The sequence below is a fragment of the Echeneis naucrates genome, unplaced genomic scaffold, assembly GCF_900963305.1.
Source record: "Echeneis naucrates unplaced genomic scaffold, fEcheNa1.1, whole genome shotgun sequence".
NCBI lineage: Eukaryota > Metazoa > Chordata > Actinopteri > Carangiformes > Echeneidae > Echeneis > Echeneis naucrates.
In genome coordinates, this window is record NW_021780169.1 from 380,502 (window position 1) to 389,272 (window position 8,771).

The following is an 8,771-nucleotide window of genomic DNA, read 5'->3' on the forward strand; positions in this document are numbered from 1 at the left end:
CGCACTGCAGACCACCATGTCTGAGACACAGTCCTTATTCCTCACATACTGTGTTGGTGTTGGTGTTGGTTGGTGAAGTAGTCCGTAATCCATGCTGTGAGGTGGTGATCCACGCCTGACAGCTCCAGCTTGTCCCTCAGAAGCAGAGGCTGGATGGTGATGAAAGCACGGGAGAAGTCGAAGAACGTGACTCTCGCAGTGCTTCCGGGCCTTTCAAGGTGGGAGAGGGCTCTGTGCATGAGGAAGATGACAGCGTCTTCCACACCGATGCTGGGCAGGTAGGCGAACTGCAGCGGATCCATTGATGGTCCCATCAGCGGGCGAAGATGGACGAGGACCAGCCGTTCCAGTCATCAGTCTTCATCAGGTGTGATGTCAGCGCCACTGGCCTGTAGCTGTTGAGCTCCTTCGGGTGCGGCATCTTTGGCACCGGTACCACGCAGGATGTTTTCCACAGTTGTGGAGCTCTCCCCAGCTGCAGGCTCGGGTCGAAGACGTGCTCCACAATCCGGGACACGCCGGCCGTCTAAGGCACGCCAGACATGCCAGCCGTCCGAGACACGCCGGCCGTCCCAAAACTGTGAGACAAAAAAAAAATTAAAAACTACCTTGTTTCAACATTTATTTTTCCATGATCATGTACAATTCTCATGTTGAAATAGTGTTGAATTGAATATCTGTTTACTTTTCTCATCCCAAAGCTGGCAGTCCGTGACACAGCAGCCGTCCCAGAACTGTGATTGAATATTTGTTTACATTTCTCATCCCAAATCCACGTTAGTTTGAGGCACTCAATTTTGCACGTTTGCATTTGAAATGCATATTATCAAAATGTTGTAAGAAAAAATAAATAAACGTTTGCTTAAAATCATGTAATTTGGATGTCCTTCTTTGACACATCCAAGCACTCATTCATGTATATTACAACCAATAGAACGCATGACTGTTTGGAATGTTCCAAACAGTCATTCCTTCTAAAATATGGGTTTTTTTCCAACTTCAAATCTATGGCAGAGTTAAGTTTAGTAGATTATAATATGGTATATCCAGCATTCTCATTGAGAATGCAGTTGTGGAGCTCTCCCCAGCTTCAGGCTTGGGTTGAAGACAAACAGAGTTGGTCTGAGCAGGACTTGAGGAGCCTGGAAGTGATGCTGTCCGGACCTGCATCCTTTTTCACCTTGATCAACTGGTCACCAGCGATGGACAGATTGGGGCTCGGGGGCAGGGTGATTGGGGATGTGTGGGGGGGTGGAGGTGTGAGAGGAGTTGAGAACGTCAGTGGGGGAGATGGGTTGGTGGAGGTGGAGACATCGGGGTTTGGCTGCAATCTGAGTGCTGTGTTAGAGTGAGGGGGGTCGGGAGGTGGAAGGGGAAGTAAAGGGTGCGTTGACGAGGGCTTCTGCAGCAAGGAGGACTGGGCTGGTCTCTCTCTCTCTCTCTCCCACCCTCCACCCTCTCCCCCCCCCTCCCTCTCGCTCGCTCTCTTTTCCTCCCCCCTTGCATGCGCTGACAAGAACCATCCTTCTTAAAAAAAACACAGTTTCACCCAGTTCTAAGCATTTATACTGCATTTACTAACCATGTTCTGCCAAAGTCTCTGTCTCTCCCAGTTCCTCTCCTCTCTCTCTCTGTCCTCATCCTGCAGGTGGTGACTCATCCCCAGCCCATGTTCCTGCAACACCTGCTGGTCCCATATTTCATGAATTCTGTATTACAGCTCAACTCCATGAACTTCATGCAGCAACATGTTCCCGCCTACACCCCCCCCCCTCCAATGCCTGTCTCACTCTCTCTCTTCTCGCTCTCAACCCAACCGGTCGAGGCAGATGGCCGCCCCCCCTGAGCCTGTATCTGCTCGAGGTTTCTGCCTCTTAAAGGAAGTTTGCCACTGTTGCCAAGTGCTTGCTCATCGGGGGATCTGTTGGGTCTCTTTAAATAAATTTATTAAGGGTTTGGTCCAGACCTGCTCTATATGTAAAGTGCCTTGATGTAACTTTGTTATGATTTGGCGCTATACAAATAAATCTGATTCGATTTGATTTGATTTGATTTGGAGACCCTACCAGAGTCACTTGGCCCCAGCCCAACACAGCAATATTCCCTCTGGTCCCTGGTCAGCACCGTAAGCTCGTCCATCTGATTGTGAAGAGATCTCACATTTCCCATAACCATGGATGGAAGGAGAGATCTGTATGGTCTTCTCGTGGCACGACGTCGAACACCAGCACGAGTCCCCCATCTTCTCTTCCTCAGCTCCTGGGGTACGTCGGGTCTCTCCTGGTGCAGCACCGCTGCGTAATGGAGTGCTAACAGCTGATCCCTGGTGTAAACAATAGGGGCCATGGCTGCTTCAAGGGGCATCCAGTCACTGAGTTTTAAAGTTGACAGAAAGTTGTCGACCAAACACAGTAATTATGGTGCCCAAAGTGCAACTTTTGTTTACATACTTTGTTTGCAGGAGCAGCAGCAGCAACAGGGGAAGGAGCAGCAGCAGGTGTAGGAGCTAAAATCATGTCATTTGTATGCTTTTCAATGGGTCATATCATAGATGAGAATATGGACATCTCGTAGATGAGAATGTGGAATAGTCCACTTTCTCGTGCTTCTCTATACCCCGCCCACTGTGACAACTTCCTGTCCCTTCCCTATAATTAGTGCTTCTGCCTCCACTTCTGGCATTAGACTGCTCAACATTTGGAGACATCCAGAGACAAACTTGATGGTAAGTTGATGTTTTTTGCGGCTAGAAACGCTCGCCTCTCATCGCTGTGCTTCATGCAACATGTGTTTGTTAGTGTTTACCGACTGCTGCTGCCTTTTAACCTGTTCGCTCACATTTGGTTAGGACGCCGGCGTCCCAAACTAATTAACGTATTTAAGGCGTCCTTCTTAACACAGTTTCAGCTACATGCACAAAAATTTGACGTTTCTTGGTGCTTCGGTTTTCTCATAGTTACTGAAAATGTCTGGGGCAGTAAAAGACAACGGCAAGCCAACAGCTTGGTCCCATTTATAAGCTGAGGATGTGCCCAACAATAATCCGCGGTTTTTATCCATCGTGTCCAGTTAATTGGACGTTTTGTCTTCTTTCCCGCCTGTGCTAATGCCAATTACAAGGCCCGTCAGACTGCGCATCTATTACGCGCGGGCAGCGTCTCCTCAAAGTCACTATGAAAAAAACGATTTCTATCCAATAGCAGAGGCCCTGAGGTTTCCTCTGACCTATAACAATCCCTGATTGGGCCGTTTTTTCACGTCAAATAAGGGCTGCGTAACGGGACCAGAGCCGCACGGGACATACACAAGGTGACGCGCACAGTGAGACTGTGTGTCACCCGATTTGGTTTCCCCGGTTCCGGTTCCCCTTTACGCTGATTCACGGCCGAGTCGTGCGTGGTTGCTATGTTACCGTGCGTACTTACGGAAGAAACGCAAATGGAAACAGCTGGATGTACTGAAAGCAAAATGGGGAAAAAACTTCACACCGGGCTAACTGCAGTAGCCCATGCTACGTTAATTTCACCGTCATAATAAAACTATCAGTGTGTGATAGTGTGTGTGTGACAGTGTGTGTGAATAACTTCACACTATTAATCCAATCCAAAATCTGGTCCCTGCTTCAAAAACTCTCCGTGGTTATAGGTAAAAGAGGTGTCATTTATAATTATTATTAGATCCTTCTTTTTAATGACATTCAAATATGATGATATAGATCGAAATAATGCTTACTTTGACTGTTATACTGAGACTGTTGTCTCTGTTCTGGAAATGTAAAAATACCCGGACATTGTGGCAAGGTTTGTAGGTTTATTATTTTCGGTTTTATAAAGAGTGATATTTTAGTTGACAAAGAATATTCTTTAATCACTCTCATAATTCATGCAAAGTTTTGCAACCACCAATGCAAATTTGACTAAATGAAACGTTTGTTTTTATGAAAAAGCTGGGCCAGTATATTAAATCTACATATTTTGCTAAAGAAAGCCATCAAAATTATGAGACTGTGCTCCCACGTAAATATTTATAAATCAATATAATTTGCCTTTATTGCCCTGTAAGAGAGTTAGAACTGGCAATCAGGGAATCATTTTTTACATATCATATTATTGCTTGCCTTTCATTTGGAAACGGGCAGAGCGCTTTTAGAGAGGGCCTCCACCTCCATCCGTTATCTTGGACCTCAATATGAAGCTTATTCATTTATGGTCACCTAGATCAATGATCCATTCACTGAACATTTTTTTTTCTGAAAGCCTAACCATTATCTGTGATAGGACGTGCCCATAAAAAGGATATAGGCCTACGTAAATGTCATTGAGATGATCAAAATTAAACTGTCGCATTGACAAAATAACAATTCAACACAAAAGCATGGGATTTATGTATTCATTCAAAAGTCATTCAAAAATCATGAATTTGCAATTACCTCTTTTCCATTACAATCAATGACTGGTAGTACCAAATTAAATAACATATTTTCAAACCAACATGGAAATCTTGTTTTCGCTGCAATCTCACTCAAGTCTTCTAAATTTTTGTACCACTTTACTTTCCGTATATCCAGTTGTTCTGGGTTGGTCCTGTGGGAAACAGTGTGTAAACGGTGAGATATCACCGTTTACACACAAAATTTCAAACGCATTTTTTATTTTTCCTCAAAATATAGTTTTTCCAATGGACCTATTTTTTTTAGGGAATTACTCAATTCAATATTTGTCAATAGTCAATAGATATGTAGATGTAAAGGTACAGATTTCTTCTTTCATTTAAGCCATCAGCCATAGTTCTGGGATTAGTACTTCTGTAGTTATAACGCATTATTTGCGGTGATATGAAAACAGTCGGAAATTGCCAAAAAGGGCTTCTGCGTCAAGAGGTTAATATGTTAAGTGTCGTATTTTTGGCCATGCTAGTTTATGAGCTAACAGTAACGCTGTAGATCAGAATTGGGTAACACGTTGTCTGATATGTAGATCAGCATTTGGAAGAACTCAGTTTAAATTCATATGCTTATTTATTTCATGGCTCTCTGCAGGTCAAACATATGACAGCTGGCTTTAAGCAAGATGGTGAGTAGGTGTGTGTGTGTGTGTGTGTGTGTGTGTGTGTGTGTGTGTAAAAAAGAAAAAAAAGCAGCAGCTCCTTAATTTTGCTCCCATTCCTATTGCACACAGCCACATAAACTGTGCGCTCTGTGCTACCGCACATATAGCAACCTGAAACAACACTTGAACGTCAGTCACACCATCCCAAATACGGACGAGTTTGCCCTCCTCATGAAATATGGCAATGCAAGGTAGGAGTTGACTCTCTTATTGTATTTTCTTTTTTTAGTATCTCTTGTTTAGCATAAATACAATTGAATATGTTTGAATGTGAAATCGTCAAAATGCACTCCATTCATCTAATAGCATCCATTGGATGGCTCTTTTCCTACAACAGAACCAGTGTGCGTTTGGATTGCAGCATATGTGATAAGAGAGGGTTTGTCCGCCTGGACAAGCACTTAATTCACACCCACTTGATGACATCCACTGAGGCAAGCGCGTGCAGCTAATCAATTTGTGTGACACGCAAAATCTTTTGGTCAATGGCAATACTAAAATGTTTCTCTAATTTCAACAGGAACGGGAGGCGCTTATCATCCAGGCCAAACGTTTGGCAATTGTAAAAGAATTTACTATTCTGCGTGAGTCAGACCCGTATCCGCCGCTAGTGTCAACCCTGGGAATGTTCTCGGATTCAGGTATGGTGGGCCTTTTTCTTTTTTTCTTTTTTTTAAATTTAATTTTGTTTCTTTTATTCTTTTTTTTTCACTTGTTTGCAATTGCGTCCATATACAATTGACTGTTCTCGACTAGCAGATGGCGAGGCACCGTTGGACATGTGCCAGCCCGAGGTACAAATAGACCACCCGAGAAGCTCAACTCCCATACATTCCCATTCATACAGTGAAGGCGTGTTCACACACGAAGGCATCTCTTCAAACCTTGCGTCGGACGAGAGTGATGCCACCCGGCAGCCCCTCGAATCGTCTTCATTTGTGTGTCGGCCTTGCCCCGACAGAACTTCCTCCATCATTTCTGCTTCAGTGGCTCCAGTGCTTCCCCACACTTCGCACTCGACTGGCATGATGGCTGCCCCGACTCACACCTCACCTTCTCCCATGGAAACGTCAACCGGATTGGACGCCCAGGCTGTGTCCTCCACCAACCTCTGCCTTGGGGAAAACCTGGACAAGGAGTCAACATCTAAATTGTCCAGTTCCTCCAGCCAAGCCAACTGCAGCTCCAACTGCATGGCCAGGCATAGTTATGAGGAGTTGGCCAGCAGGGTTGCCATACTCGAGCGCACGCTGATGGAAAGAGAGAAGGCCGACTCTGGTGGCAGGAGGTCCAAAGAGCTCCAACGGACCCCGAGGTCGGTCCAGAAGGGCGAGCATGTCAGCAAGGCTATGAAGGCTGGAACGCTGTATGAAAAAGTAATCAATGACTTTCGTCGCTTTCGTCTGGGAGCCCGGATGGGCCGCAAGGACATCGATAATGCACAGCAGTGCGCCACCCATTGCCTCCGGTACTGCCAGTACATGGTGGGTGGACTGCCTGAGAGAGCGACAAAAACAGACCTGAGGTTCCTCATTCGGATGGACAAGCTGCGGGGATATCCAGCCTACCTCAAGGACAAGGGCTACATGCCAACAACTATAAAGAATATGATGATTAATGTGGGACTTTTCTACAAACACATCAGTCACTCTTTCCTTGAGAAAAGTAAGCTGAAGTCAGCAGACATAAGGAGGGTGCTCTATGAGTTTAAGAGGCTAAAATCAGAGATCCACAGCCATGTTGTCATCCGTCAACAGCAGGTCAAGCGCAAGAAGACGGGTAATTTATTTTATTTATTCATTTATTTAACATGTCTAAAGGTCCAATGGTTCAAGACAATTATTAAACAATTATTATTAGCTGCTCTTCATTGGCTGCCAACAAAATATAGAGTAAAAATCCTTCTTTTAACATATAAAGCTCTTAATGGCCAAGCTCCAGAGAGCTTCTCTCTCTCTCTCTCTCTCTCTTTCTCTCTCTCTCTCTCTCCCTGTCACCCTCTCTCCCCCTCTCCCTCTTTCTCTCTCCCTCACTGCTTGCATGCGCTGATAAGAACCATCCTTCTTAAAAAAAAAAAAAACACAGTTTCTCCCAGTTCTAAGCATTTATACTGCATTTACTAACCATGTTCTGCCAAAGTCTCTGTCTCTCCCAGTTCCTCTCCTCTCTCTCCCTGTCCTGACTCATCGCCATCCCATGTTCCTGCAACACCTTCTGGTCCCATATTTCATGAATTCTGTATTGCAGCTCAACTTCATGAACTTCATGCAGCAACATGTACCGGCCTACACCCCCACCCCCCTCCAATGCCTATCTCGCTCACTCACTCACTCTCTCTCTCTCTCTCTCTCTCTCTCCCACTCTCAACCCAACCGGTCGAGGCAGATGGCCGCCCCCCCTGAGCCTGGTTCTGCTCGAGGTTTCTGCCTCTTAAAGGAAGTTTTTCCTTGCCACTGTTGCCAAGTGCTTGCTCATCGGGGGATCTGTTGGGTCTCTTTAAATAAATGTATAAAGAGTTTGGTCCAGACCTGCTCTCTATGTAAAGTGCCTTGATGTAACTTTGTTAGGATTTGGAGCTATACAAATAAATCTGATTTGATCTGTGTCTCTTCTCCTACTCTTATCTCCATAGAAGAGAAACTGGACTCGACCCAAGAGGTGGCGTTTTTGATTAATGCAAAGAGGAGGATTCCAGAGATTTTAGCCAAGCTTCCACAGACGGGTGGGCCACAGAACTGGCATGCAATTCTGATGGGCTATATAATGGGATACCTCTGCATAATCAGTGGGCACAGGTCCGTGGTCCTTACAAATATGCTCCGGGATCATGTGGTCAACGCCGACAGGTGGATGGAGGGAAAGCGCTTCCAGATCCTAGTGAGTACAATTGCTCATCAGCTCTAAACATTGAATTATCCATGTTCCATCTTCCGACTTGAATGCCTTTTTGCCATGTGGGCAACTTAACAAAAAAGTTCCTTTTTTCTTTTGTTCATTCATTCCTCAGGTCAACGAGCACAAGACGGCCAAAAGCTTTGGGCAGGCCTCCTTGGTCCTCAATAGCACAGAGTACTCGTGGCTGGAACAGATCACGCAGGGCAATTGCTGCAGTGCCGCGGCGTCGGCCGAGACAAATGTTTTTCACACTACCCTTGGCGTACCTATCCTGAAGCCCGTCAACTTCCTGCACCTGGCCTGGTCAGACGCCGGCTTGAAGGGCCCGGTCAGCTTTAATGCAATCCGCAGCAGCGTGGCCACCCAGGTAGGCAAAACTGACACTGAGAGTCACATCGAGCCCGAGCCCAAGTCATACTTTTTCTCGTGTATTTTACTCATCCTTTCTCTTTGTTTTCTCTGGTTCTCAGGCTGCCAAGCACCTGACGGAGAGTGAGCGGCGCAAAGTGGCAAGATCCATGTGCCATGACCCGAGCACAGCGGAAAAGTTTTATGTCGCTCTACCCGAGAGGGATAACGCCTATGAGACCCGGCAGCTCCGCTTGAAGGCCCTCCACCTCGAGAACCAGAAAAGCAAGCACCCTCCAAAGGCACTCAAGAAGAAATTGTTTGAGATCCCCTCTGACACAGACTCCGAGGAAGACGATGAGCCGGTGTACGACGACGAAACTGACTCCAGTTCCTCACTGTCATCAGAGGAGCTCATGG